Below are 19,770 nucleotides of genomic sequence, written 5' to 3'. Positions count from 1 at the left end.
GTTTATTTAGGAAGGAAATAGATATTCAGGGAAGGAAAACATCCTCTATTTATTCCGTAGTCAATGCTTAAGGGAGGACTGTGAGAGAAACCAGGTCCTGCAGTGCTTTCTAAAAGCAGGCAAAATTTCTCCTGTGGGAACCAAAAGATACACAGCAATCTCTCCTGTAAGTGCCTCCAGTTTCTTGGACTGGTGGCTTTCAACTTCTCTGATTAGAGATCTTCACATGATTTTCTCCCTTTGAAGATGCAGGCCCCATACAGTGAATTTAAACTGGTCTGCAAAAGGCTTGCTCTCCTTAATTACCTTTCAAAACAGGGGATCTGCAACCCACAGGTCAAAGGGCACTTTGCTGAAGAGAGTTCAGATTTAGTCTCTTCAAAACCAAGTGCAAGGGATCAGGCATCTGAACGTGATATTGCCTGAGGCTCTGCCTTGGATTATGCTCCCAGAGAATATTTTTTAATTTGAAGCTCTTCTTTGGGACAGACTAAAAAACAAGCAGTTTAGTGTCAAGGGGACAGGCAGAGGGGAAAAAAAATCTTTTTGATTAACCATGACAGACTGGTCTATAACCCCCCAGGGACTTGTCAGCAACCTCATCATCGCTGCCATGCCAGTTCTCACGCACTCAGAGCAGTAGCTGGCTGTTCCCTCAGATTCTGGACATGGTGTCTTCTTAGGCCATTTGCAACCCTCACAAAGTTCCCTGACGCACACGTCTCAGGACAGTGACGCTCCCCAGCTTTGGAGTCAGGGTAGGAGCCTCATGGAGGTTATTGGAGTTCCTCACTGCTGCATTTCCTGGGGGCTGTGAGGAGTTTCTGTTTCAGCTCATGCCCTGGAGAGCTGGAGCAGCCGTAGCGCAGCACGGAGCATTGTCAGCAGAGACTGAAATGGGCTGTGCTTGGCAAGCACAGTGGAAAGGAAAAAGAGGGTGACCTGGGAGCATTGCTGTTCTCACTTCATTTTTCCATTGCATCTGCTGCTTTTTTTTTTTTTCCTTTTTTTTTTTTCTATCTATCAAGCCCAAAGAGAGAAGCAGAACAGAAACAAAATATAAATTGGTTCTTTCACTGTAAGTGCTACAGGAGGGGAGTACTGTTGAAGAGATGAAAGCAAGAAGGTTTGGGTTATAGTCTCCATCCTTCCACTCACCTCCTTTTCTGTCTTTCATCCCTCCCTGTTTCACTTTCTCTCTAGCATCCCAGCACTGCTGTCACTGAGGGTGCTGAGCTGAGTGCTTTGACAGGGTACCAAGGAATTATATCACTCGCAGGCTAGCCCTGAAGAGACATTTTTGGAAGCACCTCAGCTCTCCCCACAGTGTATCATCAACAGATACAGTGGCTCAAATATGACAGCAGTTGAAGGCAACAGGAATTTTATTGTTATCTGAGCTGCTGGGAGCAGCTTCTGGCTGCTCAGAGGAGCCGAGTGTCTTGGTGAAGCATCCACAAGCCAATTGTTCAAAGCTCAAACCATATGGAAGGTGCCCATCTCCTGCAGCACCACTTCCAAACTGCCTCTAGCAGAAGCTAAATGTCATTGGCATCTGCCTCCCCTAGAGGAACCAAGCCATTGCCAACTGGTCCAACGTAGCCGCTCTTCTGGCTGGCTCAGCTGACTGTCCAAGGAGCGAGTGATCCAGACAGGTCCTGGCCTGCAAAGGAAGATGCATGGGGAAAGGTTGCTCTGACACTGTCTGAACTGTGCCCTACCTCCCCGAGGTCTACGTATGCAGCATTAGGCTCAGGGACACTATGTGTCCATCAGGCAACCTGCTTTACCCTTCCCTATTGGCATGACTCCCACACCACCTGCCTCCATCCATCCCCATGCAGCAGGAGAGCCAGAGGACAGAGGTTATCCATGCTCCATACCAACAGTCCAGCAACTTCAACTGCCCATTTCCATGACAGTGTCACGGTCTGCAGAGAAAGGTTTACAGAGGGCATGATGCCAGGAAAGTCCCTGGAGAAGGTCTACGTATAGAAGATGCCCTTCTGAGCCTGAATCTCACCCATGGGACCCATGATGACTGATCTGCCCTAGAACTGGACACAGGGAAAAGCTATTTATTTTTATGCATTCGACTGGCAACTTCCATCCTGGAAATGGGCACAAGGCAGACCCCTGAACTTGTCTCCCCCTTCACTGTCTGAGCTGCAGGGGCTGAGGCAATTGCAGCCCTCACAAGCCTCAGAGCAGTCGTGGTCTTGCTTGCAAGAAAAGTCTTGAAGCTGAAGGACCCTTTACTCAGACCTGGAAATAGAAAAACCGACATTTCTTCACTCCATAACATGGCTCTGAGAACCACAGTTACTATGAACTGCCTTGAAACCAGATTGCAGCCAAAAGCAGGCTCCAAAAGTTAGGACACTGTTCCTAATGCCAGGGAGGAGGCTGTGTATACACTCTGCTTCTGCGTGTAACCTCAGGTGAGTTGCTGCCTCGGTTGCCCGCACCTCAAGCCTGGTAACAGTAAACTTTCCTGATCTTGCTTTATCTCTCCAAGAACATGAATTTCTCTGCAAGCCTAGCACATACAGCACATTTAGCTGACCAAACAGATGCTCTGGAGCTGAGGCCTGGGCCCTTTAAATGCTGCTCCTTTATTTCAAATGGCTCTTGTAATCCTCCTGTAACCTGAGCATACGAAATTGGTGCTGGCACTGGAAAGCAGTTATGCAATATCCAGGAGGTAAAACACTTTTGGCAAGGGGGTGTGAAAGGAGATACAAGTGGGAGGCTGCAATTGCTGGGGTGAACACCATGTCCCATGAGAAGCCCAGAAGAGAGGAGATGAACCAGTCATAGAATCAAAGAATGGCTTGGGTTAGAAGGGACCCTAAAGATCATCTAGTTCTAACCTCCACTCCAGTGACTTTCTCCTTCCTCTCTGTTTTTCTCCCAAACCATCTCTGCCATGAAGCAGGTACAGATCTGGACAACAAGGTGAAGACACTGCTGGAAAAAGAGACAAGCCAGACTTGTCCAAATTTGAAAAGCCAGTAGAGGACACCTGTGCAGATGCTGTTCACTTGTGTGTTTCAAGCATCACCTTTTTGTGTCCAGAGCTGTCAAGTCAGCCACATGTTCACTGAACTGTATCATGTCTTCCCTCTTCCAATGCTACCCTGGAGTGTGCAAATGCAGGAAGCTCCCCAGGCAGAGTTGGGAAGGTGCAGGGCACCCCTGCAGGATGCACCCTGCCACCCCTTGCCCTGGCAAGTGTGCCATGCCATGCCATGCCACAAAATCAGCTCTTGCACCAGCCAGAGCCCCACAACTCCCCAGGGCAGGGTTGGGCTGAGGCAGGCCAGCTCTGGCACGTGTGAGCAGCACACGTTTCTATGCACTGGCATGTGCAGCACTGTGTGATGGGACTGTACGGGCTTGAGACGTCCTGTCTCCTCACAAGGGAAGTCTGAGGCTGGTCCCACCCCTGCTGCTGGGGTAGCTGCACCAACCTGTAAAGGCAGGATTTTGCCCACAGCATGATTTTCTTCAGCCATGCAAATTAATTTGCTGGTAACCAAGAAGTGTGATCTAACCAGTGCTCTGCACTACCTATTCGTGTTGGAGCTGCTGGCATTCCTGTCCTCCTTTTCTTCCTGCTGAAAGCCCTCGAGTTGCTGAGTTGCCAAGTTGCCAGCTCCATGTAAGTGCCCTCCCACCCTCAGCTGGAGAGACCTGCCTTCCAATGCTGACAGTTTGGCTTTGAATGAACATCCATGAGTTGCTTGCTGCTTTCTCCTGCATGAGCCATGCAAAATACTTGGATCTTGGCTGCAGAAGGCCCCGCATGCTGCTTCTTCCTAGCCCTTCCACAGAGGCTGCCTTGCTTTCCCTTGCCTGGTTAAGCACATTCCTTCCTTTCTCCCCTCTTTGCTCTGCCCTCCAGCAATTTCCAAAGCATTTTTGTGGCATCCAAGACCCAAAGACAAATTCATGAGCTGTGGAGATGTGGTTTCTGTCATGTGCTCTTAGCTTCAATTCCTGGCTAGTGCAGGGGGCAGTGGGTCCACAGGCATGAGGGTACTCACCATATGCTCCTTTCCCAAGGGTCAAGGTTGTGCTTACTGTTTCACATCTGGCTCATTCTAAGTAAACTTAAATTGCTCACCATGAGCTGATTGGGAAAATTCTGTCTGTGCATTCTCTCCCAGGTTCCTGACTCTCAATAATTATGTGGCTTGGAAAAAATTATTATTAACCATAAGCCTGGGAACTGCTTTTATTGTTCAGCTTTATGGGAATCCATACAACTCCCATGAAAGGGGATTATTTACCTAGGCCCTGAGAAAAAGTGGAGGAGACTGCGTGCTCCTTCTGGCTATTGTATTGCCAAATCCCACAGCAATGCATCCGGAGAGCTGCTTCCTCTAGCTGTCATTAATCCTTGTAGGCTTGACTACCTCAGCACTCGGCATCCTTTGGGTCACTGGCTGCTGGGAAGCCGGACCATTGTTTCAGGGCTTTTGTCCCAGACAGGGGGTTTGCTGGAGCTGAGGAACCAGGCTTTTCAGGTGTCGCGCCATCACAAAGTGACTGGCTTGCAGCCCGACAATTGCTCCGGCCTTTCCTAGCTCTGCTGCTGGGAAGCCAGCTGGATTTGGACCCATTTCCATGAGGCTGAGGACTGGCCCTAGAATGTTGCAGTATGAGCCATGTTCACACTGCATGAGGGAGCTTCACTGCATGCCTGCTCACCACAGGCCCCATGGATGGGATGGAACACCCGGGGCTCCCCACTCCCTCCTGGTCCCTAACTCCCAGTCTGATCTTCTAGTCCCTTCAGGGGAGAAGCAGGAAGACCCATTTTCAATTCAGTGGATGAATTGAAGGAGAGGAGATGTTCTCTTTCTCTAAGAGCTAAAAGAAAGCTTGCAGGGAAGGCTTTTTTGTAGGGATGATGCCCATGCCATGTATGTGCACAAATGTGCATGGAAGGAACCGGGGTATGCAGGGAAACCCAAACAGGGCCTTCATTCTTGCCATGAGCTTGAAGAGCCCTTTGTGGTTCTTTTTATGGTGAGAACCTTAGAGGAAGAAACAGAAGTCTGAGTGTTTTCCAAGCCAGGGTTCGAAGGGGGTTTTTAGCTCTGATAGGAAAATCTCTTTTCAAGTTTGCATCTGTTTCAGCACAAACTACACTTTAGAGACATCTCAGAAGGAAGCAAGTTGTGATTTCTTCCCTGCTGATGCTGGCAATGCACCAGCAAGCTTGGAAAGAGCTGCCTTTTCTTTCTCTAGGTGAGGCATATAGGTGGGAATATGTACATGTGGGCAAGCCCCCCATTCCTGTCCCTATAAGGGCTTCTGGAAGACCACAGACAAAGCAGCTGGCCCCTACTGCCTACCCAGCTCAGCCACCACACTGTGACTAGCAGCTCTCCTCCTGGGCTTGCAGGTGGAGCTCCCTTTTCCTGCTCTCTTCAGGGGTGCTGGGTGCCGCTACAGCTTTGCAAGTAGCAGCAATATTATTTTGATGCTGCAATTGCTACTTTTTGGTAACTCACTGCTTTGTGAGGTGCTAATGGATGAGGAGAGGGCTAAGAAAGCCACCTTTTACACCAGCTCAGCAGTGATGCCAGAAGTGCATCCCGGATCTGGAGAAGGTCTGTCTGATGGGCCCCATAAATGGACCTGTGATGCTGCCCCTTCCATTGCCACTCAGGCAAAGGACACAGGGAGAGCCTGTGAGTGTTCTCAACCCATACAGCATGGGGCTGCCTCAGAGACTCCTGAGCTGGTGCATCTCATGGTCCTGTGCACCATGCTGGTCTGGGGCTGGGGCACATCAGTGTGGCTCCATGCCTGGGGTCCCAGCCCACACCTTGAGTGCAGAGCTGCAGGGACCCAGCTGTGCAGCTGGCCTGGGCAGCTTCCATGCCTTGCAGGGATCACAAAGCACCATCATGGCCCAAAAGACCTGCCCAAGGTTCCCCTGAGAGTCTGTAGCAAAGCAAAGGTCCAAGCTCTGTCTGACTCAGCCAGTGCCTGGCGAATGCAGTCCCTGCAAAGTGGTACCAGCCTTCACAGCGCAGTGGGGAGGGGGGTGACGCTGGTCTCGGGCATCAGTCCCTCCATCTTCTCCCTGATTTTGTGCAGTGAGCAGAGTGCAGGGGAGCAGGACACCCTTCCTCTCCCACGTGCTCAGCGGATGCGGACTGTGGTGGCAGCCGGACAGAGCCGCTTTCTCCAGCACAGAGCCCCTATTGTCCAGCTGGGCTCTGGGGCCTCTCATCCCCACCAGGCAGGCACAGTCGGGACCTCTGTGGCCCAGCAGCACAGATGACAAGGTGAAGGGGAGGGAGGCAAGCCTCCGGAGTGGGCAGCCCACCTTTGGGTTTCCACGGTGCAGCAACACTTCTTTTTAGACTTTAGCACAAAAGACAGTATAAGGGAGGACAGTATGGTGATGGCTAAAAAAAGGAAAATCTGAATGAAGAAGAGGGGGAAAGGAGAGGAGATGATGTCAAGATGCGAAGGGCAAGACAGAGCCAGCGAGTCAGAGCTGGGCTGCGAACTGGAGAGGAAAAGCAGTGAGCCCTGTGGGAGCTGGGCTGTGGGAAGAGACAATGTGATGAAGGGGAAGGAGCCAGCTCCCACTCTGGGACATGCACAAGGCTGCAATTAGAGAGTGGAGACAGTGTGTCTGCCCAGCCTGGGAGGTCTCCTTCTGCCATGGACGCAGGGTCGTGCAGGGGCTGGTGCAGAAGCACACCGCCTGCTCTGTGCCCCTGTGCACAGCTCCTCTTCACCCCTGAGGGCAGCAAAAGCCCTGAGGACAGCCACTGACAATACCCGTGGAGATTTCCTCTGAGGTGTGGAAGGCTTTGCTCTCCAGTGCTGGGACAAGGTATCTGGGTTGCTTTGTGCTTGCCATTGTGGTGCACGGTCACGCCAGGGCCCCTTCCCTGGGTCAGCCCTTCTCCCCTGGCTGCCCTGGGCAGCCCCCTCCTGCCTTCTAAAATAGCTGCTCAAATACCAATGTCCTCATGGAAGCAGGTTAGTTGACTACCTGCCTCTTGCAGCTGGCAATGCACCATTTGATAGGCTTCTGCGATTTTCCTAGATGAAGGATGCTACAGACATATGGGACTCCAGAGCACAAGCACTGGTTTTAGTGTCCTCCTCTGCACTGCAATTATCCAGGCCCCAGTGGAAAATTCAAGTTTTTTGGAAACAAGGTCTCTGGGTTTGGTTTGGAAAGGCTCAGAAAATACCGTGCAAGGGTCACAAACTTTTAACACAAACTGTGTTTGGCTGTGGCTCTATAGGAGGAGGGAGATAGAGAAGGAATAAGAGCACAAGCCATTTTTGATACTGCAAAACTGGGCTGGGAAACTCTTTGTGCTTTGCTCACTGTAGACACAAATGCCCAAGCAAATAATCAAGTGCTCTAAAAAGAAAGTGAACAAGTCATGCAGCCAGAGAAACTGATTTCCAAATTTGCTTTTTACAGCTCATTTTCACCACTCAGCCAAGAGGCAGATGAAGCAGAGCTCCTGCAACCATCCGCTGGAGTGATAGCGAAAGGAAATACTTGAAAAAAGCCAGCAACTCATGGCAGGGACAGAAGAAAGAGGAGAGCCCTGGTGAGACCACAGTGGGTTTTTTTTAAAATATAAAATAATATACTTCAGACTCGCAGTGGTTTTTGCTTCCTGCTCAACAGTTTTAAACTGCTTTCCTCTTTTTCTGATCACTTTAAGATCTTTGCGCTGAGGTGAAATTAGTACAAGGCGCAGGAGGAGACCCGATGGCTTCCTTGCCATTCTCACCTGAGTGGGAGTGGCAGCAGCGTACTGACTGACCAGTAAGACACAGAGAAGTGTGGAAGATCACCACAGCGTATTTAGAGCTGTGCGGCAATAACAGCTAATTTGTTTTTGCCTAAAGAGCAGTTAGGGTAGGTTTTGTTTAATTTTAAATAAAGACATTTGGACTCCAAAGGTCATTTCCGTGAAATAACAATGCGCCTTTCAGAAAGGGGCACCGGCAGGGTCTCCGTTACTCCCAGTGCTCCCAGCCTGGTTTGAAAGCCCAGCTGCAGCTCAGCCATGTGAGCATCCCCAGGACTGCTCTCTACTCATTGCAGCAGCTGGCTGTCCTGGTACCCCCACCGTGGAAAGCGCAGGAGCTCAGGAAGGAGTTTCGCCTTCTCTGTTGGGGTGTTTGCAAGCACCCAGTGCCTATTTGACAGTAAAATGAGGATGATGCCCAGCTCCTCTCCCCCCTCACCTGTCAGCTGTACCCCTGTGCCTTCTGGAAGTGCTGGCAGAGGATGGTGTATCCCCAGCAGGCAACATACGGCAATACGTTTCCCCCATTCTCATCTGGTATGGCATGAGGATCAGATATTACCAAAAATTCTGATTTTAAAACAGTCTATTTGCAGTGGAGGAAGGTTTTCCATGTGCTGCTGGCTTTAAATGGCAGGTGAATGTGCCTCACTGACTTCAGTGAAATTGGTACCACGATCTGTATCCGTGCAAGTACATTGAAGCAAGGTGATGCAGGAAGCAGAGCCGGGCAAAAAAAGCAGGGATCTTGGTTCCCAGCTCCAGGTACATTGCATATTTATTTTCCTATATGCTTCCTAAATAGCTACTCTTTCACGCTTTCAGCAGGCAGAAAGTTATAGAGCTGTGAAAAAGAAAACTGGAGGCTCAGGCTATTCTCTGTCTTACAGACATGTATTTGCCACAAATTTACTCTCTGCTTCAGTGCAGCCCACAGCATCACTTTCTATCACTCAGACTTCAAGTATCAGGTCAGTTTGTTCTAGAAGTACATTATCTTTTATTCTGTGTGGGGAAAGAATCTTCAGAATGAAAAAGCCTTTGAGTTAAAAAAAGCTCCCCTCCTTAGCCAGCACTGCTGTTTGTCACCCTCTTGGAAATTTGTAAACTCTTTTCTCTGTATTTATCTAACCTTGCTATTTTTGGATTTGCCATAACTGTCTGCACCAATGAGGTGTGTACGGAGGAGGGAGCGTCTGTGCTGCTTGGCTGATATTTTTGGCCAATGTATTGGTCATACTGGGAGCTTAGGTACCGTGGGGAGATGCAGTCCCGATCCCCTCATCTCTCTGCCTCCTCTTCCTCCTCCAAAAGCATTGATGCCCTACCCACCCGCCCATAGCAGCTCAGCAGTCCCCAGCTGAGATGGCCAGTATAGATGCCTCTGTATGTGCCAAGGGCTGGATGAGAGGGGAGGAAGAGGCTGGGATGGATGGCACAACCAGCTGCAGTGGCAATGTCTGGACCTCTTCTCCCCACCCCAGCACTCTCATAGCTACAGGAAAACTCACTGTGGCACTGAAGGAGGTTTGAACATTTTCACCTTCCAGGGGCGTGGTGGGACTGTGATGTCCCATAGAAGGCGGCAGTTTACTGCCTCTGCGCTTCCCAAAGCTGCCCTGGCAACTCTCAGCCAGCCAGCTCCTGCATAGTAAAGAGCAGCATGGGACAAACGTGGCCACCATGAACAGAAAGGAAAGGACTTCATCAACCTACCATCCTTCACAAGGAGGTGTGGGTGGACACATATGTATACACATGTATGTATGTACCTTAATACCCTACAGCTTACAAGACACTCGTAATTTTAATTTTCTTGTCTTGCCAAGGGCCTTTCCAAACCAGCTACAGGCGTGGTTAAACCCATCTGCCCTATGCTGTGCCCAGAGGTGGGCTGTGTGGGGAGAAAGGAGCTGCACTGAGGGAATGTCTCCTCCATCTCTTCATTTATGACCAGGGTGCCTCAGCTTCACTCAGATTCCCCCTAAATCGTCAGCACACTAGATTGGGGGTGAATCCCGGTATGGGCAGTGATTCACTCCCATGCCCCCAGGCAGCAATACCACAGCGAAGAGAGGCCACTGCAGCTCTCCAGTGTTGACAACAGAGAGATCTCTCCTCCCCCAAAGTCCAGTTCAGAGCCATTGTGCATCTAATAATCATACAAAAAGATCTTCTCGATTTCTTGGAGGCTTGCGGGAACAATTTTTTTCAGCTCCAGAGTTTTGATTAGGGCTTGCCTTCCAGTAGCCAGGAGGTCACAGTGTCTGCACAGATCACAGCCTGAACATCTGCATCCTATTACACAGCATGGTAATTATTTTTCAACATTCCCCATGTCTTCTAGCAGTGATAGTGGTGATTAAAGCCTGGGGTGGATTCCTGAGTAGCATTTCTACTTCCTTTACTTTCGCATCCTGACCGTAAACAGGAGAAGAGGGCTTTCCTTGGGCACTAGGTCAGGAAGCCCATGTGCCTAACGGTGATACTGACGCACTGATGAAAGCCCGGAGATGTCAACTGGTACAAAGCAGCTGAACAAACCTGCCAAGGGGTGCCAACAATAGCAGGATGTCACTGCAGCTCACAGGGAGGATGTTTCCATTCACTGATTTGGCTCCTGTGCCAAAAGCTGTCCAGTGGTCCAAGGACTAAAACCATTGTCTCCAGGAAGTGACCAGGAGCAGACTCTGGTGGCTCAGAGAGTGTGACGGGGATTTGGTTTCCCATCCTCAATGCCAGATCAGCAAGAGGAGGAGGTGTGTGAGGCAGATTCTGGGCAGGGCACCTCTGGGCAGCCCCCTTCACACTTCTCACATGGTCTGGAGCCCCTCTTACAAGGGGGCTCCATTAACCTTCTTGTTGAAGACTGGGACTTTATCATTCTCCTTCCTGGGGGAGGGAGGGGAGATGGGTCAGGGAGACCAAAGAGCCCAGAGGAAAAGGATTAGTTGGGTCAAGTCTACAGCAAGAGGCTGGAGCTGCTGAGCAAGTATTCCAGCCAGGAGACAGTTTCAAAATTTCCTGACTGAGAAAGGATTTTACTTTCTCTCCTCATTATACACAGTGGCATTAATGAGCCCACATATCTGGGCTGTCGGGTTTGGACTTGTGCAGGTCAGCATTCAACATTCAAAAAACTTCCTTCACCATAATTTTTGCTGCAAGGTTTTGTAAGGCAGCCAAAGGCAGGAAACTGTCTATAAATGAGGGATATTGCTCTGGGTGGGTCCCAGTGCTGAAAGCAACTGCTGTCTACGATTTGTATCCAGCCAGATAGGAGGCAGGAGGCTGAACTCATCCTTCCCTTGGGAAAAGGGGCCATGGCACACACTAGTGCACACGCCCTGCACAGCAGCTCCTGCTGTTTCCTCTCACCACATCTCTGCAAGTCCTCCCGTCCTTGTCCCCCATTACCTGCCTAGTATTTCTCTGCTTGGCTACATCTGTCTGTCTCTTCCTCAGCACGTGTGGTGTCCTGTCCCCATGTGTGTGCCTGCAAGCGCGCTCACGTTTGCTGTCTCCCTTAGCCCCAGTGCGTGTCTTGCTCTTAATAATTGCTCAGGTTGCCTGGCGGCTACGTGCACATCTCCATCCCATCTGTATTTTTCTGCTCAGTTACGCTCGCGTGCCTCGCCCCACGTCTGCCTTCCAGTGCCTGCCTGCATCTCTGCTTGCAGTTGTATATCTCCTTCCACGGGCCCTTTTATCCGTGGTAAACAGGACAGGCACGTGCACCCAAGCCGCGTGCACCCAAGTTGGCTCGAATTGCACCGGCCAAGAGCCAAGACGAAAGGACAGGGAGGAGGGAGGAGGGGTGGAAGAAGTGAAGGGGAGCAAAAGGGCTGTTGGAAAAGGCCTAGGGGACAGCCCAGCTTCTTGTTGCCTTTGCAGTGCTCTCATGGAAAAGATCATCGGATAAGACTGCTCGTTAAGATAACGACCAAATGCCTGCAAGCCACCGAGCTGGACGTGAAGAGAAGCTCTCCTTCATCCTCCCAGACAAGAAAGGGCGAGGGTGTCCCAAGGCTACCGCCTCTTGGGCTCATGGGGGTCAAGGGGAGGGGCACAGATGTGCATCAGAGCTCAGGCAAAAGGGGAGGGCTGAAGGGGAGTGGAAAAGTCAGACGCATGGCAAAAATATTCCAATTTCAGAAAAATGCAGGGTGAGCAATTATGGCTGTTTAAAATAGGAGTAACATTACACCCCTCCCTCACAGAGAAAGGGCAGCCGATACTGCACGACAGAGCTTGTAAATACTTTCTCAGAACCTTGGTTACAAATTTGTCCCCTACACAGTGTTGCTGGCCACCACATCAGGAGCCAGATGAACTGCCATCCGCAGTGAGGGGCTTCCTTGCTGTGCCCACAAGTCCAGTGGGGAGGGGGGAGGATACTACACCAAAGGCATGTTGCAACTAAGCATCCAAAAGTGTTTGCAAAGGGCAGGGGAGCTGCCCAAAGGGCTGTGGCAGCTGTGGGCACCTTGTTGAGTGCAGAGGACCCTGATAGGCCAAATTAGAAGATGCAGAGAGGCCAGGTGAGAAACTCTGGGAGAGGAGGGACTGTCAAGGTTTCTGAAGATGGAGCTGGCACGGGGGATAGAGCAAGCTTCTGCATGGCCATGCCACACAAGTGGCCAGAGCCACTCTGGGGCACTGGCAATGCTGGCAGCATTCACATGTGCAGGGAGGCAAGGCAGCTGCTGTGCTGGCATGAGATGCAGGGGTGGGCAGAGAGGAAGAGGCACACAGGCAGGCACAGCCCACAAAACAAGATGAAAATGAGTCAGCTGTACCAGCTGATGACTAGGGGGGGTCCTGGAAGATGTCAATGTTTCTGCCTCACTTTCTGGAAAATACCCAACCTCGATGGAAAACTACTGCAGCAGAAGTCACCAGCACAGCCACAGTGGTGGCTGGCAGGAGGGCTGGTGAGACTGGCTGTGATTCTGCTTTGAATACCAGGCCAAAACCAACACAGCAGTGCTTGCTCTCCCAAATTTTAATACGACTGCTATAGAAGGGATGCCATTCAGATAGACCCAGGCAAACTTAAGAAGCGGGTTTAGAAATCCGAGTGCGAGGTGTTGCACGTGGACCACTGTCCTCATAAACTGTTAAGCTGATTTCGATGTCAGAGATGTCTGCTGGAAGATCAGGACAGCAGACTGTAAGGAACTGAGGAGACTCCTGAAACTTGCTTCGCCTGGCCAGACAGCAGACCACAGCAAGCAGGATCAGGGCTGCTGCAGCGATCCCAAACACCCACACATAAGGGATCGTGGCTTTCTCTGCACCATTGTGACTCTCAATCTCCTGCAGCAGATTAACCAGCTCCTGGTGCAGAAACATCTCATGCTCCAGCATCTGTTTGGCTGTGGCTCCATCGATCTGGTGCTGCTGCTTCAGGCCAGACTGGATGATGCTTCTGGCCAGCAGAGCTTGGATAAGAGTGGTTACTGCAGCCATGGCCTGGAGGAGGTGGGAGGAAAGGCGGCTCATCGGATCTGGATGGCAGAGAGGCACCTAGCACATCCCCAAAGCCTCTCTGGGTGTCTGCCATCACTGGGAGCCCTGAGCCCCCCTGCCACCAGACCCAAGGACAGTATTGTGTCCTGCCCTGAGGGGCTTGTCTCTCTCTCTGTGGGTCAGAAACCTTCCCGGCATCTGACCTTTCCTCCCTCTGTCCAGCCCAGCCTTCCCTCTGCACGTGCACTAGTCACCTGAGTCCAACTCTGGTGGGTCTGGGGCTGCCTGCTGATGCTCTTGGTGACAGCTCCCATTGTGACACATCCTCCATGATGTTACAGCCACCAGAGCTGCATCACTCAGCCAGTGTCCCAGGCTTTGTCGCCACCACCCAGCTCAGCGAGTCCTGGCCATTACAACAAGTGCAAACCCCACCTGCAGAAGTGAGCTCCCAGGGACTTGCTTGACAAAGAGACTCTCCCTTCAAAGCCATAACTTAAATGAAAATGGGAACTGCAGGTGGATGTCTCTGACCTAGGTAGAGAGGTGCAATGTCTTCTGGGCCAGGTGGTCTGACTCCAAGTAACCTTGCAAAGCCTTACCTTACAAGCCCTTGGGCAGAGACAACTCTCCTCCCTCTCATCCTCTTGGCTTCCTTCTGCTGGGGCCGGGCTTGGCCCTGCAAACCCTGGCAATCAAGCCAAATGCCACTTATGTCCCTGGTGCAAGTGGAGAAGATCCTGTGGCTCCTATCTCTAGCTAACTTGCCTGCAAGGGCAAGCAAGTGGGCTGGAGGGGCTATGCTGGGACTTGCATTTCTCCGCTCCCCTGAGGTTTCCCCAGTTCAGGAGAGCCACCTGTACACCCTGCTGTGGATCGTGCCTCTCAGAAATGTGGTCTGTACTGCATGAGTGCACACCCTGAGACACAGACAGCTCAAAAGCTTTCTCTAGCCTTGCTGCCTGTGCACCAAGACTAACGCGGGAGCCACATTTCTGTCAGTTCCGCATGTAGAGAACCGTATGCCCAATGCACCTCCTGTCCAAAGCCTTCTGGAGGTAAAAAGAGGGAGGGCTTGGTAAGTTCAAGCATGCCCTGAAGTCCCTTTCTGTGTCGAGTCTCTCTTGTCAAGGTGGTGGAAACTTGAAGTCCCAAGTGGAGGGAATATGGAATAAGAATCATTGTGGTTGGCAGAGACCTCTAAGATCATCCATTAATCCAGCACTGCCAAACCCACCACAAAACCATGTCCCTGCGCAACATATCTAAACATCTTTTAAATCCCTGAAGGGATGGTGACTCCACCGCTGCACTGGGCAGCTTGTTTGGATTCTTGACAACCCTTTCAAGAAAGAAATTTTTCCTAATATCCAACTTAAACTTCTCCTGGCACAACTTGAGGCTATGTCCTCTTGTCCTATTGTTTGTTACCTGGGAGAAGAGACTAACCCCTGGCTACAACCTCTTGGCTGGACTTACTAGCAAGGCTTTAAAGAAAAAGGGATGTACTTCTGACTGTCAGAGAGGAAACATCAAGCCTTTAGAAAGCAGACTGTAAGTAAATAGTCTCAAAGCAATTAGGGAGGGCTCTTCCCAAAAGGTAAGGAGGCCAGTAGGCTGAAGTGCCTCTACACCAATGCACACCGCATGGGAAACAAGCAAGAGGAGCTGGAAATGATGGTGCAATTGGAAAACTAGGAACTAATTGCTTTTACAGAAAGATGGTGGGATGAGTTGCACAACTGGAACACTGAAGTTGAGGGCTATGAACTTTCCAGAGGGGCTGTGCTGCTGGGTGCTGCTGGTGTTAGTGGACCCAGACCCACTGCACGCTGGCCACTCCCCTCACCACATGGCTTTCCAGGTGTCCCTTGTTCCCCACAGCTGGAGCCAGCTCACCTCGGAGCAGCAGGTTCCTAGAGATGTACATCTGTGTCCCTGGCTGCTGCATCCCATCATCTCCACAGGGGTGCCTGCCTGCAGACCAGCCTGTAAGGCACACCAGTGCAGAGAGCAACAGGGTTTGGCCTTTTTCCTTCACTTGGCTTGCTAATTTAAGGGTGATTGGTTTTTTCTACCCCTTCCTGCAGAACTGATGCTCATGAGAATTCAGTAAAAGCGGTGAAGCCACATGGAGGGCCTTGCAGTGGTGCCTGGCTCCCCTCCTGTCAGCAGAGGAGCCTTGTCCCAGGTTCCTGCTCACACTGGGCACATGAACTGGTGGGCAGTTTGGATTTTCAGCTTATTTCTGGATTTTACCACTAGTAGTTAATTTAAGAGAAATTTAAAAAAAATCAATGCAGCCAAGGCTAAAGTTCAAGAGAGGGATGCCTGCAGCTGCCAGTGCTCTCAGGTACAGCAGCAGGAGGGGACATCTTCACTGCTCACAGGGGAAGGCTAAAAAAAAAATAAATCTAATTACTTTTCTGTCCCTCAACCACCCAGTTAACTCCCCTTGCCTTCCGCTTGTTCCTTGCAGTCTAATTAAATTTCCTCGGATGGCCATGTTTCAGGACAGAAGGCTGATGTGGGGGGTGTGCAGATCTCCCAGGCCTTGGCTAGCTGCGGGGAAGGAGCATGCATTTGTGCACCCCCATGCTCCCAGCTTCCAGACTCTGTTCCTGGCTGCTTTGTACAGTGGGACAGAGACATAACCAAGGGCACATTGCAATCTCCACCGCAGGTTAGGAGATAAGCAGCCCTCTCTTAATGAGGACATGATATACCTGGCAAGACTTTACCCCTTGTGGGGAACAACAGGCTCTTTCACTCTGGGCCCTGGCACATCCAGGAGCGGTCGTGGGACACAGGGAACAGCAGCTGATAAATCAGCTCAGCACTACCAGCCATAGGAAGCCCAAGCTGATGGGGCAGCCCCACATCAGCTGTTATTAGGAAGCCCTGGAATGTCCCACGTTGGATTGCAACAACAGTTGCAGCAAGACCACAATTCTGGAGAGCTACGGCTTTGCTAAAATTGGCTTTTCCAGAAGGCAAATGGGGATGGCAGCTCTCCAGCACCAGAGGGAAAGCTGCATTTCTGCCTCCAGTATCTGCCGAGGGAGGCCCATCCCGGAGGGAAAGGGCAGCATTACCATACTGAGAGACCTCTATCTGCTGCTTGTGAGGTAAAATCCCCGCTGAAAGGAGCCAAATTGTTACTGTGCATATCTAAAGGCACTGAATTATTAAGGAGAAGTGATCTCTTAAGGCTGCAGGTGGAGCAGAGAGCTTTACAGACGGCTGATATTAAGTGTAATGGACCTCTAATGGAAAACCACCTTATTGCTGCAGGATGGTTTCTCAGCTGCGGAGCAAAACAAAGCAGCTGGAGTGAATGTGGTACAGACCATTATTGCCCTGGGAATTACTGGGTTTGATAGTCCTTTACAGCTTTTTGGAGTATTGCAGTAAGCATGTGGTGGAGAGATACTCCCTTCTACCCCATTCTCTGAGAATATCCACAATCCAGCATTTACTTTTTCTGGATGAGCCCAAAACAGCCTTTCTGGGCTTCCACGTGATTAAGGTCATATAAGAGCTAGCTGTTGTTTCCAAGCCTCCCGAATTTGCCAAAATTAGGCTGGATTTGTGGAAACTGGCTTCCTAAGACCTCGGGCACTTCCGGCTTTGAATACCAGGCCAAAACCAACACAGCAGTGCTTGCTCTCCCAAATTTTAATATGACTGCTTTAGTCCCAAATGGAGCCACAAATTACAAAGTTTGTTTATCTGAGTGTTAGAGAGGAACCAGGAAACACCAACACTTTACGAAGCAGCAGGGAAATATTGTAAACCGTCCCAAAAGAATTAGAGAGGGCTCCTCCCATAAGGTGAGGAGGTTGATAGCCCAGCGGAAGTGTCTCTACACCAGTGCACGCAGCATGGTAAACAAGCAAGAGGAGCTGGAGACCTTGGAAAAGTATGAGCAATTGCTGTCACAGAAACATGGTGGGACGATTCGCACAACTGCGACACTGCAATTGAGGGCTAAGAGCTTTCCAGAAGAGATGGGAAGGAGGGAGGGTTGTTGTGCTCTAGGTTAAGGAATGGATGGATTGTGGAAAGCTGCCTCTGAGAAACAGCCGTGAACAGGTTGGGAGCTTGTGGGTGAAAATCGAGGACTGGACCAACAAAGGATACCTTGTGGTCGGGGTCTGCTCCAGGTGCCTGACTGGGGGAGCCTGCTGATGAGGCCTCTTGCTTCATCTACAGAAGCATCACACTCACATGCTTTCATCCAGATGGAGAATTTCAACCATCCAGACATCTAGTGGAAAAGCAATACAGATGGCTGAGAGCAATCCAGGAGATTCCTGGAGTGCATAGAGGACAATTCCCTGGTCCAGGTAGTGGACAAACCACCCAGAGGAGAAGTATTGCTGGACCTGGTGCTCACATATGCAGGTGAGCTCATCAGAGAAGTTAAGTGGAGGCAGTCTGGGCTGTAGCAACCAAGGCCTGGGTTGAGTTCATGATCTCAAGGAACATGGGCTTGGTGAGGAGCAGAGTGAACTTCCAAAGAGTGAACTTCCAGCTCTTTAAAGAATTAGTGGACAAGATCCCCTGGGAAACTGTCCTTAGGGACAGAGGAGCTGCCCAGAGCTGATAAGTCTTTCGGGCCACTTTTCTTAGAGCACTAAAGCTCTCTATCCCAGTGTGTAAGGAATCAAGCACCCAGTAACTCTTTGAGTGACCTGAAAAGGCCATTACAGCTGACTACCCTGCTGTGCTGGGACAAGGAAGCCTTTACTTCAAGAACTCATAATCAAATATAAGACGAACAGGAAAGATGGAATAACTAGGGTGGAAAGGAAGTCAAGGGCTGGAGGAAAGTGTGATGTGTACCAGAGCTTCAGGGACCGAGGCTTTCTATTCCTAATTAACAGACTCACTTGTCTTATTTTCTCCTCTGACCACCGTATGAGCCTTTTAAATATAGAAGGCTCCACCCTGGCTATGTACACAGCCAGCCTGGCACCACCATCCATCTCAGCTACATGGCCACAGGTCGCGTTTTCAGAACCACTTGATGGGTGGATTAATGGCTGCCTTTTTATTGCCAGCTCCTTAGCTTTCAGTGGGGTGGAGTGGGGGGTGGAGAAAGGAGAAAAATAAGTAATAAGAAAACCCCATATGTGAAGCTTTCAAGTCTCATTGAAGGTGGATAAAAAAAGTCAAGATTTTATTTTTAAAATAATGTGTAGGGGTTTTATTTGCTGCTTAGCATGAGAAATGTGAGGCTTGTAGGTTCATTTTTCACACTTTCCCACACACACACCCCAGGCCTGGAAAGATATTTTATTATTTTTAAATGGAAATGTGGGGTTTTTCATAATTACATAGCTCCAAACTCTGGAGCTTTACTGGAATAACTACTCACTGTGGGTGCTTGTCAGTGATGCCCAGTGCAGCCACCTACGCAGAAATCTTGAGGTTTTCATCACATTTAAGATGAACAGCAGAGTCTCTTATCTTCTCTTTCAGGCTTTGAGAAGTACTATCTAATATGAAAACCCTAGAAGTGATTTACAAAAAACTATGATGGTTTATACAAGTTTGATGTACTAAACAGGTCAAATTGAAGAGGTTTGGTTTGGTTTGATTTTTCTAAAATTATTACTATCAAGAGGGAAACCACCCAGATTTAAAAGTTGCCTTGTATGTAACACAAAGAAAACCCCAGCAGGATGCAGAAGAAGGTTTGGGTGCAGACTAAGGGGAAGTCAACAAAAGGTATGCACAGACCTAGAGCTCAGAAGGGAGATGGAAAAGAAATCGTCATGAATAGCTCTCTCCCTTGCCTGCAGAACTGCAGCAAAGCAGCACTTCAGTCAGAAATCTTCCATTAGAGCTGATGTTTCTCACAGTGGAAATCCAACCCCCCCCGAAAGACAGGGAGGGATTGTTTTAACCTCTCGAGCAGAGCCAAGTCTCCAGCCGTGCTGCAACAGGCAGCATGCTGATCCGATGCTGTTACTGCTGCGGCACAGCTCCAGCCTCTGCTCCTGGTCCCACCCAGCCCACGGCCACAGGGATTTGACTGTGGCAGTGCTCCTGCTGTGAACAGATCTGAGATGGCCTGTTGCACTTTGTGTACAGCTGCTCTGGCCAGAATGATTCAGCTCAGCCTGCCTTGCCAATGCCGCCTGTTATTCTTCAGGGTGACATGAGTCATTTGGTCACACCAGCACAAGGCCAAACGCTTTGGGCTCCCTGCAGCTGGCTCAGCTGCACAGGCCATCCCCAGTGGGGCCATGCTCATCCTCATGCCTGCAGCTGAAAGCACCTGGCCATGACATGGGGACACAGAATCATAGAATGGTTTGGGTTGGAAGGGACCTTAAAGATCATTTAGTTCCAACCCTCCTGCCATGGGAAGGGACACCTTCCACTAGTCCGGGTCGCTCAAAGCTCCATCCAGCCTGGCCTCGAACATTTCCAGGAATGGGATATCCACAGCTTCTCTGGGCAACCTGTTCAG

The 19,770-nt window shown here is 50.3% G+C and overlaps 2 long non-coding RNA genes across 2 annotated transcripts; one reads left to right on the top strand and one right to left on the bottom strand.

Annotated features, from left to right (window-relative positions):
• Positions 1-12,801: 12,801 nt before the first annotated feature.
• Positions 12,802-13,564, bottom strand: LOC135409219 (uncharacterized). The gene is made up of 2 exons (XR_010428098.1): positions 13,490-13,564; positions 12,802-13,289 (listed from the first exon to the last, which is right to left on the bottom strand). It is a non-coding gene; the product is annotated as an uncharacterized LOC135409219 (long non-coding RNA).
• Positions 13,221-18,872, top strand: LOC135409220 (uncharacterized). The gene is made up of 2 exons (XR_010428099.1): positions 13,221-17,693; positions 18,774-18,872. It is a non-coding gene; the product is annotated as an uncharacterized LOC135409220 (long non-coding RNA).
• Positions 18,873-19,770: the final 898 nt, after the last annotated feature.

This window comes from Pseudopipra pipra, chromosome 2, assembly GCF_036250125.1.
Source record: "Pseudopipra pipra isolate bDixPip1 chromosome 2, bDixPip1.hap1, whole genome shotgun sequence".
NCBI lineage: Eukaryota > Metazoa > Chordata > Aves > Passeriformes > Pipridae > Pseudopipra > Pseudopipra pipra.
The sequence above is the reverse complement of the archived record's forward strand: the minus strand, read 5'-3'. Positions and strand labels throughout refer to the sequence as shown.